Source organism: Amblyomma maculatum, chromosome 3 (genome assembly GCF_055883805.1).
Source record: "Amblyomma maculatum isolate TAMU_Amacu chromosome 3, ASM5588380v1, whole genome shotgun sequence".
In the NCBI taxonomy this organism is placed as follows: Eukaryota; Metazoa; Arthropoda; class Arachnida; order Ixodida; family Ixodidae; genus Amblyomma; species Amblyomma maculatum.
Genome location: NC_139346.1, coordinates 91352286 through 91373558, shown reverse-complemented (window position 1 = coordinate 91373558; position 21273 = coordinate 91352286). Strand labels below are relative to the sequence as shown.

The window sequence follows — 21273 nt, the reverse complement described above, 5'->3', positions numbered from 1 at the left end:
CGCCGCCCAGCTAGCGGTGGCGCTAGCAGCGCGCCGTCTCGGCGTGCACCTCTAGCTACCGTCACTAGATGGCGATTGCCGCGCACAGTGCATGGACCATAAAATGTGTGCGTTTCCAGAAATGCGTTGAGCCTAAGGTCCGAATTTATGCAATATCTTGTAAATATTTGCTAACAGAAGAAGCTTATTAGATATAATAGTGCTTATGCTTTGTTAGGAAATCATTTTACGAAGCAGTTAGGCAGTACTCTAATCATAGCATGGACATACAACTAACACCTGTAAGCGGCACGGCTGTAATAGGGTGGCGAGCGAAACGTTGTTGATATATCGCTCAGGTCTCTCCTCAAATCGACGTACTAATCTTTCGCCTTTTACTAAAGATTACCGTGGGGAGGGACACTCCAATGAGCCTATAGGCCAATTTTTGTGAGGCCTTACCCGGTTGGGTGAGGCCAAATTCGTTAATCAAAAATAAGACATTAAGCTAGATACTCATGTGCGAAAGCTTGACTGGCATGCCGCAGCGATCGCCGCATGCGATCTGCCGCCGTAGTGCCAGCCGGGACACATGGAGCACCGTGCGTCCGGCGAGCGAGCTCCATCAAGCTCCGCCCACAGCAGCTGTCGCCGCGTAACAGAGACGGAAGACTGCTTGGCTTGATCAACTTCACATGAATTCACGCTCGTAAAGAAATTTACGCTCGTACAAGAAATGACAAAACAGCGATGTATGTTATCAGAAGGATTGTCTACTGTACTCGTGCAACAACAGCATGCCTGCACACGTACGAAGCGTTCGGCAACGATACCACCCGCGGACGCGCTGGGCGACGAACTCCACCGATTCGTGCTTGCCCTAGTCGTCGCTAGGCCTAGCCGGTGTCGTACCGGAGGCAGCGGACCACGCTTCGGAGCGGGCCGACGCTGTAATAAAGGTTCGAATTTTATCACCAGCGTACTGAGAAGGCCATCTTAGAATGAACATAAGCTCGATTTGAGTGGCACATTCGGCAGCGGAGCGAGCAGACGTTTGGCGATCGACCGGGCAGCAGCAGTGGTTGGGCGAACAAACTCGCTTGTGTCGCAGTTATCCCTCGTAGCAGCTCTTCAGATTGGCTGGCGATCTTCACAATTTACGTGTAGTTGACAGTCCTGTATTTAGTGACTTTTTATGCACACGAAGAAACAATACTGAAGGGTTTTTTAGATGCCGGCGCGTCCGCGTCGTCTGCTCGGTAGTACCTCGACCCCTCGACGGTGGAGCCGAGAGGCGCTCCATCTTAGTGTTCCTGTATATGCTCCCTAGGGAGCAGAGTTGCGCGACTGGCATCCCTGCGCCGCCCTTGGCGATGACGTCAAACGTTCCATTCGAAGGAGGAACTTGCTAATCGCAACAGGAGGAGCCAACTTTACAGGCGAAACAATTTTCTCGCCGCTTGCAGTGCCGTCAGCTGTCGTCGCATCGGTTTCTACAGTGTGTTCCCAACTTTTTTGTGCGCTCTAATGGCATGGCTGTGCAGTGCAGAACGTTCTCTTCAAATATGACGGGGTGCAGTGCGCCAAACTGCACAAACCGCACCGAAAGCGGCAAAGTGTTTTATTCAGTGCCCTGCGGAAGGTTAGTCCTACGTCGGCAACTACAGTGGCTTTTAAGTATGGGCCGCGTGAAACAGCCCCGAAAGGAGCTCGAATATGCGAGGTAAGTTCTTTTCATTTCATCTGAATGCATCCTTTGCGCTTATTTTGTGTAAAGTGGCTTTGTTTATTAACTTTTGGGTGATCCCTAGACACGTTAATTTGCTTGCGCATCTGCCGACTTCATCGCTCGAATTGCTCGCGGTGCATTCGAGAACTGCTCTTTTTCTGGGTGTAAGACACCAGCTCTTGCAGTATAATATGCTGGCGGTATATAATGCTACATCTGCTTTTACCGACTGTCACCTCATTGTTTCGGGAACCACGTTATTACTTCCCATGAAATATTTTACTGGCCTTCCTTATATTTCCCCCTAACTTCCACTAATGTAAGTCTGTTTTCACTCTAGTATCGCCGGGTCACGAAAAACAGTGAAGTGCAGAATTTAACGCGAAGCTAATGTACTTCTGAAAGTAACTAAACAACGCGATTCATAACTTGCACGAAAACTATCTGTTGTGCTGGCTTTTTCTCTGGCCGGCTGTGGTTTTAACAGGTATAAACTGCATCCTTTCCGTAATTTTAATGTCTCGATTTTCTTACTTGCGGTTCCGTTGCGTGTGGTTGTTGCCGTTCATTCGCCACTGTGTACTCCGTTATTGTCACCGCGAAGCTGCGGTTAAAATTCTGATCGTAAATTCGCCAGCGGGAACGGTGGAAAATTGCGCGGAATGTGGTAATGCATGATTACTGCTATTCTTTGCACACTTCCATTGCGGGGTCATAGAAAATTGTCATGAATTCATGATTGCACTGTCGCGTCTCTCATAACCTGAGTCCCTTTGAGACGTTAAACCCCACAAACGAACCATGATTGCACTCTGCGTCACCTGTTGCACATCGACCTTTTTTAAATACAAATCTAGTCAACAGTGTTCGTACATGTTTTCTTCTGCACATAATCCTATGCAGGATCATTTCACAGCAGACCAGTTTGAGTGGTCCTACTTCAATGGAAGGAAACGACTCAAGCCAGATGTTGTGCCTACCATCTTTTCTGGTGAGCGAACCATTTGGAATTTTCAAGCTTGTATTGCTCTTAACTCTCCATTCATTGGGATACCAATAGTGTACTCTTGTTCATGCAGACATGCCTTTTTAGGTACTGAAAAACAGCATGGCTGATGAGCTGTCCCCACCGACAATAGGTTAATACATTCAGCTCGATCACGCAGTAGCTGTGACGTGCATGAAAATTATGAGGTGCAAAGTTTTCATTCGGCCTTTTACACCTGAACAGCCATATCAGTGTGCTGCGCTTGTGATTGCCCAGAACATGCATTCAGTATCAGCATATGAGATCTTTTAGTGTCCAGTGCACGATATGAATACTGAACATTAGGATTTTCTTTAAATAATAATAATTCTTCAAGCTTGGAACTAACTCTTCATTCATTGCAATGTCAACAATGTACTCTTGTTCATGCAGACATGCCTTTGCAGGCACTGGAAAACAGCATGGCTGATGAGCTGACCCCGCCGACATCAGGTTAATACATTCAGCTCGATCACGCAGTAGCTGTGACGTGCATGAAAATTATGAGGTGCAAAGTTTTCATTCGCCCTTTTTCACCTGAACAGCCGTATCGGTGTGCTGCGCTTGTGATGGCTTGTGAGGATGCCATCTAACCATCGCATTCGCTGCCTACCCCTTCTCCGGTAACCCTCAACCTTTCCCAAGATCAAAGCTTTCTCCAGCGACTCCTCTCTTCTCATCAGATGACCAAAGTAGCTAAGCTGTAACTTTAGAATTTGACCCTCCAATGAGCAGTCAGGGTTTATGGTCGACAATATCGACTGATTTGATCTTCTGGCAGTCCAAGGAACTTTCAAGAGTCTCCGCCAGCACCACAATTCCAATGCGTCAATTCTTCGGCGGTCAGCCTTCATCACAGTCCGACTCTCGCATCCATACATCACAACTGGAAAGACCATAGCATGAGTTGGATCTTGGTTGGCAGTCTGATGTCTCTACTCTTTACTAGCGGTCATGGATAGCCATGGCTCTCTTTCCCAAAAGCAGGCGTCTCCCAATTTCATGGCTGCAGTCACATTGCAGGATGATCTTGGAGCCCAGGAAGAGAAAATCTGTCACGGCTTCCACTTCTTGTCCCTTGATGCTCCAGGACTTGATAGGGCAAGACGCCATGATCTTTGTCTTTTTAATGTTCAGTTTAAGCCCAAACTTCTCACTCTCTTCTTGTACGCGCATCAGAAGACTCTTGAGTTCCACTTTACTTTCTGTCATTAAAGTGGTATCATCCGCATATCTAAGGTTGTTGATAAGTTTTCCAGCAATATTCGCTCCAGCTGAAGACTCGTCCAGACTGGCCTTCCTCATCTCAGCATATAGGTTAAATAGGCAGGGCGACAGTACGCAGCCTTGTCTCGCTCCTTTTTCAATCAGGAACCCATCAGTAAGACCATGCTCAGTTCTGAATGTGGCCTCTTGTCCTTCATACAGGTTCCTGAGGAGCCAGATGAGGTGAATTGGAACTCCTATCTCTTGGAGAGCTTGCCACAATGATCTACGCAGTCAAACGCTTTCGCATAATCAATAAAGCAGAAGTAGATGTGTTTCTGGAACTCTCTTGCTTTTTCCATGATCCAGCGAAGGTTTGCAATCTGGTCTCTCGTTCCTCTTCCCTTGCAAAACCCAGCTTGCACGTCCGGAAGCTCCCGATCCACATACTGCCGCAACCTACCTTGGAGGATTTTCAACATCACCTTGCTAGCATGCGAAATAAGCGCGATCATGCAGTAGTTGGAACAAGCTTTGGCACTGCCTTTCTTTGGAATGGGGATGTAAACTGACCTCCTCCAATCCTGTGGCCACTGCAAAGTTGTCCAAATTTGCTGACATATGTTATACAGAATTTTAACAGCTCCTTGGTTAAGGTTTTGAAGCAACTCAGCTGGAATGCCATCAATTGTGCTAGCTTTGGTCTTAGCAAGCCTGGCTAAGGGCCATTCAACTTCACTATTCAGGATGCCTGGCTCGAGATCAGTGATCACAACCGTTTTATGTTGGGTTTGCACATCCGGGTCTTCCTTGTACAGTTCTGTGTATTCTCGCCACCTCTTCTTTATCTTTGACGCTTCAGTGAGGACCCTGCCTCGTTTGTTCTTTATCACGCCCAGCTTAGCAGAAAAGCTTCCGTTGATATCTTTGATTGTCTTATACAGAGCTCTTGTGTTCCTCAGTTGGCTGTTGTCCTCAACTGCTTGGCACTGTTGGGTAGCCGACCCTTATTGTGCCACAGATTCTCCTTCTGTCACTTAAACTATTGCACTTCGCGCAGTTTGGTTAAGCATGAAGTGTGTCTTCAGGCAACATATTTTTATCTGTGTGCAGGAACCTCGAAAGAAGACCGGGTGCTAGAGCTGGAGTGACCACTCAACCTGGACCTCCTCAAACAGCTTTCAGCTGAAGACACTTAACCAAGTTGAACGTCTTTCCTGATTTCTCTTCTTTTCTTTTATAACAGTGCAGCACCTACGATTTACTCCAGCATTGTACTCAAATGATATTTGTATGGCTGACACTGTCTACTTCCCCCTGATGCTGCAACCACCATTTGGCAGCTTAGCCTGAAACTGAAAATAGATGCTTTATATTATTAACCAGCCACACACAAACTCGAATCTGGTGACTCATGCTTACCTTTCAGAAATAACCTTTGTCTTTCTGTACCATGCATTATCCAAAATAAAAGAAGTCAATGAAAACTAGTGTCTACCCCTTTATGGTGTTATGGCCTTTAATGACTACCAGTGTTTCAGCACAGGGCCTGCATGTCCCTCTGAGTGTTCAGCATTACAGTGAAGTGTACAGTGATTGTCAAGTACAATCACTTTACCCTCTCTACTTATTCTGCAGTAATGGGGCTATGTAGTGTACCTGTTACAGGAGCACTAGTCGTCTGTATACAATAAAGTTCTAAATACAAGCTGTTTGTAAAGTGTTTTTCTAATCCCTATCTCCTGCACAGAAGTAGGTTTCCAGTCTACGTCTGCATGCTAACTAGATTTGCCTACTTTGGTTAACTGTTCTACTTATCAAAAAGCCCTGAAGGACCCTCTGATAACGATGGTATTCAGGGGGGGGGGGGATAGAAATGGAGATGAATATAAAATACAAATTGGAATACAATCGTAGCATTTTGCGTTACAGTGAATGCAGCCGTTAGAAAAAGACAAATTCATATATTAAAAACGGAATGATGCTTACAAATAGCTCGCGACTGGATAAGGGCAGTTTGAACGATCGCAGCATGGAAAATTATCAGTGGACGAATGCAAGTCATGTATGGTGCTATAGGTAATATATTGCAAGATAATGGAGCGCGAGCAAGTCTGCGACCTGTGGTATTGGTTCATTTCACCTGTCAGTCAATTGCATTGCTTTAGACTGCCTGTCTTTGAACGGCGTGCAGCGGGGTTTTGTTGTAAGCTTCGTCTAATATTGCAGACGATCCCTACAGAATTGTGCATTGTAATGTTTTTTCTGCCGGGGGATGCAAAACGTCTATTGTCATTACTTGTGTTTTTACATCATTAATGTCATGTCTACGAGCTACTGCAACCGTTTCTCCATCTCTGACAGATCATGCTGTGCTAGCATGTTACGCGAATCAGATGAGTTTTCGATGTTATTTCCAGAAAATGCACGATGCGCATGGCATCAGTGCCTGCGCCTTTATACAGCGCAAGGAAAAAGGATGCGTGTAAATAGAGCGCAATGTACATGCCAATAAAAAAAAGCGACCTGCTTTACATCGTCTGCCCCGCCGTGATCACAGCCCCTGCACGCCCAAGGAGTGGCTTTCCCGCAGAGCCACCCTGTAGACGCAAGGAGCGGCTTTCCCGCAGAGCTTGGAACATAATGGCGGACCTTCGCGCAACTCTGCTCCCTGCGGGAGCATATACAGGAACACTACTCCACATATGGCTCCACCGCACAGCCTCCCTACGTAACCGTGACGTCGCCGCGGTTCGCGCTCGCATTGGCTGCAGCCACCCGCCGGAGCGTCGCTTCGCCACGCATCGCATGCGGACTGCCGGAGACATCTGCCCGTTTGGACGCAGGCGGCGAGTGCCGGTTTGCCGGATCGGGCTCGTCCGGACGCGGCGCGCCGGTGCGGATCGCACTCGCTTTTCGGACATGCGTTCCCGCCTTTACGCTCCAAGGCTGTCGTGCATTCCTAATCTTAACGACCACGGTAAGCTGTTTGGAATGCACACTGCGCTTCCAGGTGCGTTGTGGTCAGCGCGATAAATATTGAGGGCGTGCTTGCTCCTCTGATTAAAACAATTCTTTGTCTCTATTACTTCCACAATGGTGTTTTAATTATGGAGACGCTGTTTCTCGGCGAAAATATACATTGGGAAAGAGTGCAGGCGCATGCGGTGTACAGTTAGAGAATTAGCGCTGTTACTGGTTCTAATGGGGAGATCGTTTTTTTTTTACTTCCAGTTTTTCTTTCTCCCGCCAAGATCGGCATTGTTATCAAATTCTAATCTCTTGCAATATGAATAAATAAGCGATATCTTGCGCTTTGAGAACAGCCTGTGTATATTGTTTGCATTATAGATACCGTCCATGAGTGAAAACGTTGCTCATGGTCGCCAGAACTCGCACATCAACTTCACATCTGTAAAAGTCACAGAGTGGCCCAGCTGCTGTAGGCACTGCTGGCCCAGTAAAGTTAATCATTCATGCGCCGGGCGAGCAAAATTTTGTTTGTACAACAGGTACGCAAGTAAGCCTTCCCAACCACATTTAACTACTGCTATGCAGTCAAAACTTGAAACTGATAATTTTGCGACATTACGCGCGTGTTGGAGCATATACCGCGGTAATGCGTCGTGCTTCAACAACGCGCACTCTGAATTTGCGGACGCTCTACGCCTTAAATGATGGTCCTCCCTTACAAAAATGCATGTAGGGTTTCTATAGAAATTCGAAAGCGTTGTGTCAATACACGCTGTTGAAAGTCTGTCGATAATCAACAACATTTTGGATGATGCAGTGTTGACCTCTTGTTGAGCGCTTATGAAATAGTGGCCCATGTGTTTCTTAAGAGCGCTTTTGGAATTCGCGCAACTGAAATTCTGTTGATTTCAGGCTCAAATGCTTCAGAAACTCTGCAAGTGACGCTTTTTGATTTTCTGCTACCTTTCCACTCCTGAACAACAGAAAATAGTACACGACCATCGGTTTGCCAGGAGCAGACACGGGGTGATTTTCATTAATGCAAAAGTAGTACAGTACATCTCCTAGCTGCGATAAGTCACCACATTCTATGTTCTGCCCGACCAATCAACAATCCTGTCTGATCAGTGCTGGTTAATGATAAGCATAGTGAGGCATAAAAGAACAAAACAGATCTTGATCTTTTAAGCCCCATTATACTTACTCACTCATTAACCTACACTAAACTGACTAAATTGTTGATTGGTCAGCAGAACATAGAATGTGTTGACTGACCGCAGCAAGGATATGTGCTGTGCTACTTTTGCATTAATGTAAACCACCTCGTGCCTGCTCCTGGCTAACCGTTGATCACGCAGCATTTTCTGTTAATCCGCAGCGGAAAGGGAACACAGAATAAAAAATGCGCGTTAATGAGAAAGAAAAAATATGCATCTTTGGTGAACCCATAACATGAGCTGGGTTGTTTATTTGCTTTATTTCAATTCATGTGCAAGGTATGACGCCAGGCTGTTCTTTGCGTAAAACGCTGATACGTCCGGGAACTCCTCGCATGTGATGCTGAAATAAACAATATAAATCATAATTAAGTTGCGGTATATACTAACCTAAAAATAGAGCAAAGGCATTTGTGCGCTGCTCCACGTCATAGCTCAAGAAATTTCTTGTCTAAAATGAGTTGTCACTGTCTTTCACTGCTTAGACGGCATCGACCGCCGCCTCCACAGCTCGGCAGCACTACCACATCGTTCATTTCTCCCTGATAAACAATATATGCTGCCGTCAAAGATCCCATTGTGAATATAAATAGCAAAGCGCAGGTCACAAGCATTACTACCCAGAAAACTTGAAGCAAAATTACCAACTATAGGCACTAAAATGAGTGGAAACAAAAACAAACACTGCAAAAATGGCGGAGCTACACAGATTCAATAATCCACAATGTGTGACAGAGGCATATTATGATCTCGATAATGTGTCCGTCTCAGCGCGAGTAGCGTATCGAAAGAGTACAGCACTGTGCCGAACAATCCGTCAAAAACGGTCACCGGTTAAAAAAAAGAAAGATCGAAAATGTCGCCATTCCAGCTGGCGTTCCATCGGCCCCAGCGTCCGCGTAAAGACAAGCCTCGTTCTCTCTCTCTCTCTCTCTCTCTCTCTCTCTCTCTCTCTCTCTCTCTCTCTCTCTCTCTCTCCCCCTCCTTTTTTTTCCGACGAGGCTGGTTTGTCTGCTAGAAATATTTACATGCGGGCTTCACCTTGTAGCACACACAGTACAAGACTGGCACAAACACGAATAGGGAAAAGTAAAACACTCACCAAAGTGCAGACGCTCCCTCCGCCCGCGCCGGCTTTTCGCCTAGAATCCAAAACGCCTGCGACTGTTGAACTTCTTAAACACGTCCTCCTTGCGCAGAAGCTGCCGCTCAAGAGCGGAGTCCTCCGAAGACTTAAATTCGTACGTTCGCGCTCCAATTTGAACAAAACGATCTTCGTGATAATCACCAGCGAAAAACCTACATACGGTGCTTCGTTCACAGTGCAAGATGCGACCACGGTGGCGGGAAAACGCCAACTGAACTGGCACATCGCCGCACTCAGCGTACCCGCGTCTGCGTGCAAAGAAAACGGGGCGCAGAAGAACAGCTTCGGTGAAAAGCCGCCACCCCCGCTGCGCGACTGCTGAAGCCAAGGTCATCTCCGTGAAAACAAACCACGGTGAAGGCAGAGAGCGGTGACCAAGCGGGAGCCACCCCTCCTCCCTCCCCCTTTTTTCCCCCCAGCCGACAGGAAGCGACCCTCGACCTCTCCGGACATGCTGGCGCCGTTCACGGGGCACGGGGGAAGTGGGATGCGGACAGGAGCAAGGCGGCGGCCGAATGCTTCTTTGAAAAGAAGAGTCGCCGTTAGAAGACGCCTGCAAGCTTGTTTTTTTTCTTCTTTTTTTTTTTCATACGCGAATGTTTTTGCTATGCGTGTTAACTCTATAGTATGCGTGGGATCAATCCGTGATTATTAGAACCCCTCAATGTTTAAAGTGACTTCATTTTAGCATGGTGTCCACTAAGAAAGGAAGGAAAAGAAAAAAATAACAGTAAAATTCTCCAAAGACATACAGCGGTGGAGGATTCCAATACAGACTGCACCTCATTTTGCGGCAAAAAGCTACGGGCAAAAATACCTATGCTTGGGCAGAATGTCAGACCCTGAAGCATATATATAGTGAACTTTGGAACTGGTTTAAAAAAGCTCTGTCCTGCCCTACATGGTAGGTTCAATCTAGGATCCTGTTTGTTAGTATGATGACTCACTGAACTTGTTTTATGATAAATATAAAATATGTCCTACCACTAAAGTTACCTTCTGCGACATACAGAAGCTGATCCATTACGGATTCTGATTGACATTCAACGATGTATTTGCATTATTAGTGGAGGCTTTGCTATCATGAAGTTTTTAGGGCATATTTTCACTGTGTTGCGAAGCTTGAGCTAAGTGTGCACCGTTAATATGTACTTTTATATAACATGAACGAGCACGCAACTGCATGCTGCTCTTATATTTCCCTTTGCAGAATGTGGCCAATAGTTGATTACAAGTGAGACCAAAAATTCATAACGAAATTGTTACATCATGCTCTTATCATTTGTGCCTAAAACTACTTAAAAACATGGGCCAGCATGAACAGTCCACGCTAATTGTTCGTGAACGTTGAAAACTGATAACAAAAAGCACATAGAAAAAATTGCACAAAAAGTCTATTGGGTAGAACACAATGAAAATTTTGTTGGCCCTGTAAAGATTGCATTCAGCTGGGGTTGAATGTCTATCGAAATTCAATAAATTCAAAAGGCGGTCAATAGTCCAACAATAGAGTTTCAAAACTCATTTTTGTAAGGGCTTTTCACAAGTTTTCTTGCACAATTCTTATAAGGCACGAAATTTTGCTTCAAAAATATCGGCGCAGGGCTTCAACAATTTTTTTTTTATTGGTTCACAGGAAGGAAAAGGCGCGGTAACTGTCTCACTTGTTTTCTGTGGACACCTTAACCGCGCCGTAAGAGAAAGGAGGAAGGTGGGAGTGAAAGTGGAAATAGAGAAAGAGGAGCCGTAGTGGAGGGCTGCGGAGTAATTTCGACCACCTGGGGATCTTTAACGCGCGCTGACATCGCATAGCACACGGACGCCACTTCGTTTCGCCTCCATTGAAACGCAGCCGCCGTTTCGAACCCGGGAACTCCAGCACAGTGGTCGGGCGTCTTACCACTGCACCACCCCGGCGGCGCAGGCTTCAACAAAGTTTTTCGTGTTTCCCTCCGGTAGTGCGTCAGCCGTCGTCTCCTTCCACCACCGTCGAGGCCGCGCCGCGGGGCAGAGTGGAACGGAGGAGAAGGGAAGTGGTTGGGTGTTCTTTGCATTATGGCGGGCAAGTGGATGATCACGACTACCTCACAGCTCACACGTATTCAACTTTAAAAGGCTTTCTGGCTTTGTATGAAATGCCTGCGCGTTTCATTTTTTTTATATATATTTGTGGTGCGCATCGAAGGCGCTGACAAGTGCAAAGTCCGACGCGGGGCGCCTCATCAGTGATTGCTGCGCCGTAGCGCATTGTCTTACACTCCTTGGCAGGTCGACGGGTGTTGTATTGCAGGGCCTTGCGCGCTCGCTCCTGAGACGCGTGTGATGGAAGCGGCGCCGTCTACCAGTGCCGGTAGCGCTGGGCGGTGCGAACGAGGTGCAATAACGCTATCGCGTTCCACTCTTGAAGGCGAAGCTTAAGCGTCCTCCAAATTTTTTTATGCGAAGCATGTTAACGTAGGTTTCGGGCCTTCGCGCGACGCCCGGCGGTGGCCATCATTGACCCTGAAGTGGGGTCACGTGACATGACGTCACACCGGTTGCAGATGGGGCCTCATATCGCGCCGTCGGTCGTCTCCCGGCGGTGGCCGCCATTGAAGTGAGATCACATGATGTGCAATAACGCTATCGCGTTCCACTCTTGAAGGCGAAGCTTAAGCGTCCTTCAAAATTTTTTTTGATGATTGCTGACCACTCCAAATAATATTTGTGAAAGAAGGCTGAACTTGCGCAATCATAATCTCGTCCAGCTAGAACCTCCCTTATAAACGAGCGAGGCATAATATTTTCCGAACAAAGCTCTATATTGACAATGCTGCGGTTCAGGAAGGTGAGATGTTCATTACCAGATAGTAATATCTACACACTGGGCAATGACTTCTATATATTATCCAAAAAAAAAACAACAACAACAAAACAAACATAGCGAAGCGTTAGCACTTACAACATAACATATTTGTCTCTAAGCGAAGTTTGCGTATACATACGCCGTGTTAAAACAATAATTTTTTCGATTATTCAATTCAGGTCTTTCATCTTGAACGTTGAGCTTGCAAAATTTACCCTAAAAAACGCAAAAGAAACAGGCATGACGCATAGAGGTTAATAAACGCCCACTACTCGCCACCCGTAAAACATCGCGCTCAACGAAAGTCGACGACTTGGGCGATAAAGTGTCTCCCTGTAAAGCAAAAGTCTCTTTTTTTTTGTGCGCATTAAGGTTCTTCTCACTCACAAAGTAGGTCTGATGATAATCTGGCTGGGAAATCAATTGTAAAATGCTTCACAAACACTGCGCATAACTAGAGAACAGGACGCCGAAAGCCGTCGCCGCTCACTACAGCCGACCATCGCGGATGGGTGGATGGATGGAATATAGGAGCGTCCTCTTTGAAACGGGGTGGTAGCAGTTGTTATTATGCTTATTCCCCCCCCCCCCCCCTATATCTTAATTATTGTTTTAGATTAGTTAACTATACCATCATTCTATTTATGGAATTTTTGTTTCCACATTACTAACATTGTCACTTTTCTGCTTTTAAGCCACCGATCTTCCAGTCGTTTTTTGCTAGCTTCCACCGTCGGTTTATTCCCCCGGCCACTCGTATCTCTAAACCCCAGAGCTTCAGGAAGAGTGACTGCGCCTGCATCAACTTCTGGATGGACATCATTACATTCGAGTATGATATGGTCAGTTGTTTCTGTGGAGTTGCCACATACTTCACATGCGTCATCTCCATTGTTAAATTTCTTTTTGTAGCTGCGTGTTCTAAGGCACCCTGATCTAGCTTCAAAAAGTAGGGCACTGCCTCTTGAGTTATCAAAGAAAGCTTCCTTTTCTGATTTGTCTTTTCCACTTTCGGTATAGTTCCACACTGTGTTTCGTTTCCATTGAATTTATCTATTTATCTAACACCTTCTGTGTTTTTCACCTGTTGCTTAATGCTCTTTATTTCTTCGTCCTTGTGACCAGCATACTTACTGGTTAGTCTCCTAGTTTTTTTTCCTCCATTAAGAGTCAATGCTTTTTAGGTATAGGTATTTAAATGCTTTAGCTGTCCATCTGCTACTACCCAATTTCCTCAGGCGTTCCTCATACATTTTGCTCTGAGCTTCCCGTACTTCGAAAGATGCCCAGCCCATATCTCCCTGTACCGCCTCATTTGTGGTTTTGCCGTGGGCACCAAGTGCTAATCGTCCGACGGCTCTCTGATTTATATCTAATGTGGACTGTACCTCTGATTTTAGGCACAAAACCGCATTACTGAAAGTAAGCCCGGGCACCATAATGCCTTCCCAAATACCCCAAAATACCCCTGGAAACCTAATACCAGTTGTATCCTCACAATGCCCTATGCTTCATTATGCCAGCATTTTTTCGCCCTTTTGCCTTAAGTGATTGCTCATGCTTTTCAATGTATGCCGACACTTCGTTTAACCATACCCCGAGTTATTTATATTCTGCTACTCTGGGTATTCCATGGCCTTGTATTTTACGACCCTGATCAGTTGAGCCGTTGAAAATCATCAGACGCAACCTAACTGCGCTAAAATTGAAGCAGAGCGTCCCCTTCGTCTCCACAATACTTAACAAGAGTTTGCAATTCTTCCTGGTTCTCTGCTAGCAGCACAATATCGTCTGCATACATCAAACCGGAGAAGCGCTGCTCTACCTCCTTTCCGCCTAATCTATATGACAGGTTAAAACCTAGGTTACTTTCTTGTATCCTCCGTTCCAGATTTATTATCCTTGATTAAGACAAGCAACCTTGTCTTAATCCTTTGCATACCTTTACAGCTTCCGTACTTCTTATCCCTTCCCATGCAATTTCTACTTCGTTATCCCGGTATATTTCCTGTAGGAACTCTGTACATGACCGATACCTTGTTTACGTTGTCGTACGCCCCGTTTATGCCCAGGAAAACCAAATAAAAATGTCTATTTTCCACTCTAGATATTTCGATGCATTGGGTAAGCACGAACAGGCTATCATCTTAGCGCCTACCATTTCTAAAGCCGTTCTGAAGTTCTCCGAGTATCGTGTTACTTTCTACCCATGCTTGCATCTTTAATATCACCGCCTGCATGGCCAACCTGTACATAACAGATGTTATGGTAATTGGCCTGTAGGATTTTATGCGCATCCTTTCTCCTTTTCCTTTATAAATCAAATTCATTTTACTCTGCCGCCAGCTGCGTGGGATTTGCTTATTCGTTATGACTGTTTCCAAAGCTTTTAACAACGTTTCCTTACTTCTTGGACCAAGCTCATTGATCAGCTTGATCAGAATTCCATCTATTCCTGTAGATGTGTTTTTAGGAATATTTTGTTCTGCTCTTTTTTTTTTCAGTTTAGATTGTTCAATTCTAAGCTGCTCTATCTTGTGTTGCTTCCTGATTTGCGGAGGTTACCCTACCGTCGCTTTACATGACTCGGCTACAACTGATGTAACGTAGCTCACTGCGTTTTCTGGCTTTAAACAATTTCCCTCGTTCTCTTGAATTCGGTCCCGCTTTCTTTGATTCTTTTCACCTAGCCAGCTTATATGGCTCCAGAATTTTCTTGGTCCGCCTCTAGTGGCATCGTGTATGTCAGCCATCCAGCGATCGGTGGACTGCTTTATTTTACTTTGGACGAGGACCTGTACCTCAAGTTTCTTTTGTCGATATGATTCCCATTTTTGGTCGATTTCTCTTGAGATATCTGTGCTTTCTTTGCCTCTCGGTGTTCCTTTGAAGCTGCCCGTCGTTGTTCAATAGCTTCCCTGATTTCCTAATTCTACCAGCTGCGTGGCTTCCTCTTTCCATTCCAGCGGTTTGCTACTTTAACCTCTTTAATTTTTCTCCTTATGAGTAGTTCTACCTGTTCATAATCCCAGTCTTCCACGGGGCTTTCCTCCATTGCTTCCTCTATGTCTGCTGCTATTTGCGCTATTTCATCGTCGTTTAATTTTGCGTTTAGTTTTTGTCTAATTTCCATTTGTCTTTTCATTCAGGGTCCTATCTGCAGACTAATACGTTTATGATCACTTCCCAGACTACACTCCCCTTCTAATAATAATAATAATAATAATAATAATAATAATAATAATAATAATAATAATAATAATAATAATAATAATAATAATAATAATAATAATAGTAATAATAATTGGCTCACAGGAAGGGAAAGGCGCTGTATCTGTCACACTTGCTATGTGGGCACCTGTACCTGTAGGAAGAAAAGAAAATGGACGGGCCTGCTACTGGCTCTGTAGTTGAGCCACATCCGCTGCCTCATGCGGATAGGAGAGAAAATAGACAAGAAAGAAAAAAAAGAAGAGGGAGAGAAAGACGCGCGCCGCAACAACAGCCGTCGTCCACCACCACCACCGAAATGGTGTCGGGTGCAATGACGGCCTACAACAGATAAAAATCAGTGGCTGGCTAGCCCCCGCCGCGAGCGGCGTTGACCTACCGTCCCTGCCCCGTAGGGCCTGGAACCTCCACCCTTCCCCCTATGTGGGCACCTGAACCGTGCCGTAAGGGAAGGGATGAAGGTGGGAGTGAAAGTGGAAAGAGAGAAAGGGGAGCCGTAGTGGAGGGCTACGGAGTAATTTCTACCTCTTGGGGATCTTTATCGTGGTGCGCTGACATCGCACAGCACACGGACGCCTCTTCGTTTCGCCTCCATTGAAACGCAGCCGCCGAGGTCGGGTTCGAACTTGGGAACTCCGGACAGTGGTCGGGCGTCTTACCTACTGCACCACCCCGGCGGGGCACCCCCTTCGTCTATTTTCAATTTTGTGATCTTGCTATAAATTCCCTGGGACATTAGACAGTAGTCAATGCTCGTCTGCCTATTGCGGAATTCCCAGGTGATTGTCCCTCGCATTTGTTTCTCTATTTACAAAAACTAGGTCGTGTCGGTCGCTCACAGAAATCTAGCATTACTGATTGATTGATTTATAGGAAGGGAAAAGCGCGGTAACTGTCGCACTTTTTTGATGTGGACATCTCAACCGCGCCGTAAAGGAAGGGAGGGAGTGGAAGTGAAAAGAGAGAAAGAGGAGCCGTAGTGGAGGGTTACGGAGCAATTTCGACCACCTGGGCATTTGCTTCCCGTTACAATCCGTGTATCCATCCAGATCGTCGATGTGGCCGTTCATGCCCACCAGTAGAATAACCCCGCCGGTGTGGTGCAGTGGTAAGACGCCCGACTACTGTGCCGGAGTACCCGGGTTCGAACCCGATCTTGGCGGCTGCGTTTCGGTGGAGGCGAAACGAAGAGGCGTCTGTGTGCTGTGCGATGTCAGCGCACGTTAAAGATCCTCAGGTGGTCGAAATTACTCCGAAGCCCTCCACTACGGCTCCTCTTTCTCTCTTTCAACTTTGCCTCCCACCTTCCTCCCTTCCCTTACGGCGCGGTTGAGGTGTCCACAGAAAACAGTGAGACAGTTACCGTGCCTTTCCTTTATATTAAATCAGTCAATCAATCAATCAGTAGAATAATATCGGCTCTGTCTCCAAACTGGCTTATATCGTCACTGAGACATTCAACGAGATCCTTATTTTCTTGCCTGCATTGGTGTCCTGTTCCTAAATAAACTACCCCTACCCTTATGCCGGCTATTGTCACTAACACCTGTCCCAGCCCCATCTGCGATGGAGGCGTAACGAAGAGGCTGGGGGTTGGGTTGGGTTGTGGGGTTTAAAGCGACTCAGGCTATGAGAGACGCCGTAGTTTAGGACTCTGGAAATTTCGACCACCTGGGGTTCTTTACCGTGCGCTGACATCACACAGCGCACCATCATGTGTTCGGGACCTTATAGAAGCAGACGCTTCTCGCATACTGGCGGGAATATTTTAGGGACTATCGCGATAGAAATAAACGCGAGCAGCGCGGCGCCTATGGTTTCCGCCTTTTGAATTTCTCTCCGTCACGCTTGTAATAAAGTTCCAACAAAAATAAAGTCGTCAGTTATACATCGAAGGCGAATCGAGCTCAGTCTTATTACTACCTAGGTGCATGCGCGGACTGAAGAAATTTTAATAGCGCGGGGTAGAAATTTTAAGCGTTCTTTCATTTTTTTTAATGCCCTTGAATATCCTACGTGGCTTCCAGTCGCATTATTTCTTCCCTCTTTCCTTTCAATTGAACGTTTGCATCATCATCCTCCACTATTCGGAAAAGCTTGAAAAGCACCCTCAAATCACGAGAACAGTGGCAGCTTGAGAGGTCGCCAAAGGCGAAATGAGTAAAAGGTGGTACCATCAATCTGTTGCAAGAGATGTAGAACTGTGAACGAATTAAATCTCGAGATTAAAATAGGAGAAAACTACGTGGCGTCTATAGTTATTATTATACGGTCACATATTTGTTTTCGTTTGAGGGTCTAAGAGTCCCAAAGCGTCTGAGGCTATGAGCCTCTTAATGCAGGGCGCCGGGCAATTTCGACCACCTGGGCTTCTGTTACCTTGCACTCGTATTGCACAGCATACGGGCGTCTTGCATTTTGTCTCCATCAAAACGCGGCTGCTATTGAATCCGGGTCTCTGGGTTCAGAGGAGCGACCTAACCACTGAGCCACTGCGGCGTGGCACATCACGCACTTCATACGCACTATTTTGCACCCTGCTTTGGTACAGCGACAGTTCTTCCTTTTTGCGAATGAACAGCAGAACATATGCGTTAATAATTCACATGAATGAGGAGCGCTAAGTGGACATCGCACAGGAAACGGGCCCGATAGCGGCAAACCCAGGGCGCGTCTTTCATGCGCCGTTTTCAACCAACCACCATCGCAAAGAGCATGGAAAATTGAAGTAAACGAAAATGCAGCCAAAACAGTAGGCGGCACCTAGCAAACATGCACTGTTTCTCACAACTTGCTACGAACACGCCTACTAGTAGTTCGATCGTGACTCTGGAAATAAACGTTTATTACGCCATGAGGCGTGTTGAGCTTGCACTGGGTTATGTTGCGCTCTATTTATTTCGACAAGGCGCAGTTCTAACGGGAATTTTATCGATCGACGAACCTTGAAACATTCATGAAGCAGTGAGCTGTGACATCTAATCGACCGCCTCGTGCAAACTACCCGTACCATGGGAAACAAAATTTGTTATCTGATTGACACTTTAGTGATCATCTTCGGGCATAGTTTTTTTTTTTCAATTTAGTTTCTTCGATTTTGATTCACATGCAGCAGTTCACTTTCTTGACTCGTCGCACTGTGATAATCCCATTTGGAATTCGTGTCTTCTTCAAAAGCTTCAGCGGAGAGCTGTGCAGTCTCATCCCTTACAAAAATAGATATTGAATTTCTGTTACGCACGTAATGTGTTTTTGATGAGTCATCAAACACTCAAAGGAGATTCAAGATTAGATGTGTTTTAACATCAGATCCGCAACAGACTTTCCTTTGAGATCACACAAGAAGTTTTGTGCTTGGAAAACGCAACAGTATTTTTGGGTAGGAGCTAATGTGGAAATACATTGACTTTCTCAAATGAGGAAAAGTATACATCACTAAGTGAATATATATTCTTTCCTTGTTAACTGCACACTTTCAGATCCCTATGTTTGCATTTCTGTTTAGCATATGTAGGATGTTGCCTAAGAAACAACTTTTATGTGTTTTAACATGAGATCCGCAACAGACTTTCATTTGAGATTACGCAAGAAGTTTTGTGCTTGGAAAACACAGTATTTTTGTATAGGAGCTAATGTGGAAATACATTGACTTTCTCAAATGAGAGAAAGTATACATCACTAAGCCAATGTATATACTTTACTATGTTTTCATTTCTGTTTAGCATGCACTGTAAAAACAAAAACAACTTTTTGGACATTTGTTTCATTCAAAACACGCTTACACCCTGAGTCTTGGGTGTTTGTGCCATTGCAAATCACTTCTTGCGAAGCGAAGGGGTGCTATGTTTGGACAATATGCTTTAGGGTGTTACGGGCAAGGATGTTGTTGTGTACGCGAACCGACGCACTGCCACACCGCCTCCAAGCAAACGGACGCACGGCCGCTCCATTTCCAATGCCTCCTTGCACCTGCGAGCAGGCCGCTTCGGAAAGACCAGTAGGGGTACCCTGCCTGCGCCGACGACGACGCGCGGACGTAACCCGAGCCGTGCGTTGCCTCGGAACTGGACCGTCCTGGGAGCATGTGCGCGACCAGGGCACGAGAAGCAATGCCTTCTTTTTAATGCATGATATTTTGCGTGTTTCTTAAGCTTTCGAGCTCCTTCTTGCTCTGCGTATAGATTAGCCGAGCCCTGAGTCATCGCATCGCTTCCCGAAATGTTTAGATACAAATAAGATTTAGTTACCAGTAAAATAGTGTTGGCGCTGCTGCGCTTGCCGGTATTGAAGCTTGGTCGCACTTTTTTTCCTTAAAGGTTCGTGCTACAGCTCCGTGTTCAGCGAAAATTACGCCCAAGGTAGCAACCACCGAAGAGCCAGCGCTGATAAATTTGCCAGCGATGCCAAACTCGACATGTTAAAATGACTCCAGTGGACAAAATAGTGCGCATAGGTATCCAGAACATTAGATGCAAGTTCTAATGGTCAAGAAGTTGTAATTGTTAGAGCAGCCGCAATGGCCTGTACACTTCGAAACATGCTTCGAAACATTAAGTCCCAATCTTATGAATGCAGTCCAGACATAAGAAGCAAATACGTTACCAACGTTACCAGTTCCCCGAGTGGCCGAGTGGTTAGCGTAGAAAGCTACGGAGTAAAGGTCTATTCACACTTGCGACTAGATGAGGTCGCGCGAGGAGAGGAGCTATGTTCACACTTGCGACTGTCGCCTTCTCGGAAAACGAGTTGGGAGTAGGAAAGCTGCAGGGCGATGACAGCGAACGTCGGTAGCAGCCGCTTGCCAGACACTTCAGCTTTTTCAGGCGAGAACACCGACGACGAATAGACGGTGTCAATATAAAATGTTGCGCCTGCGTGAAAAACCCATTTCTGAAAAGTTTATAGTACTTACCGGATAGTCCGAATATCTTTCCAATCTCCTCCCAGGCCATATCCTTCTCCCTGCCGGATGCCGTTTGTTGAAAAGGTAGGGGTATTCTTTAATTGCATTGAGAAGGTGCTCGATCGAGTACTCCGGGACCTCGCTGATTGGTGAAATGGTTTGCGACTAGTAGTCGCGCGACTAGAAATTCGAGCAGTGCCCGATCGGCCCGCGGCAGTCGCTTTTCGACCGATGCGACCATTTGCGACTGTCGCTTTTCGACCAAAACGGTCGCGCGACCGCTGCTAGCCCAAGTGTGAACGGGCGTTAAGAGGTACCGAGTTCGAATCGCGCCAGAGGTGTAGTTTTTTTTTCGCTTAGTTTTAATTTTTTTTTCATTTTTTAGCTTTTCTTAATGTAGTTGAGGTGCTTCGCTACGTTTTAGCTTTTACTTTTTATCCAAAAGTGAAAGCCATCAGGCGCTCATTGCATTGGTCAACACTCATGAACAACGCACAAGAAATGCACACATTAGGTACCAACCAGAAACACGGTGGCCAACTTTCTTGTGAAACTCATCAAAAATGCATCAAGAAAATGTATAGAAATGTTAATGTGCATGATTAGAAATGTAATTAATATTTAATCAGAAACTCATTAAGCTTTTTTGTAAGGGATAGTTGGCTATTCGCCACGAGATCGACCTAGAGGTGGCGCCACCGTCACTCCGAAAGTGTGGATCGGCAGCCGGCGGCGCTCGCAGTAACGCACGCTGCGTAGGTCTGCTTCCGAGTTTACGGCGGGTTTGTTGGCGATGAAAACGTGTCTTGAGCAGTATTTCTGCAATATTGCAGAAAAAGATCCGATAATTTCGCCAATGCAGCAGAAGAAGAGCGGATTTTAGGAAAACAAAGCACGCAACCATCAGACTTCCAGATTTACTTTGCGCGTTTCTTGCGCTGTACCGCGCTCACGCGCCTAATGCTTGGGCCACAGCTTTGTTTTTCTTATCGACTTTTAAACAGTTTGCGCGTGTC

General features: G+C 45.9%; 1 non-coding gene across 1 annotated transcript; it reads left to right on the top strand.

Moving 5' to 3' along the window:
- Positions 1-330: 330 nt before the first annotated feature.
- Positions 331-453, top strand: LOC146195275 (U5 spliceosomal RNA). The gene has a single exon (XR_014706277.1). It is a non-coding gene; the product is annotated as a U5 spliceosomal RNA (small nuclear RNA).
- The last annotated feature ends 20820 nt before the right edge of the window (positions 454-21273 follow it).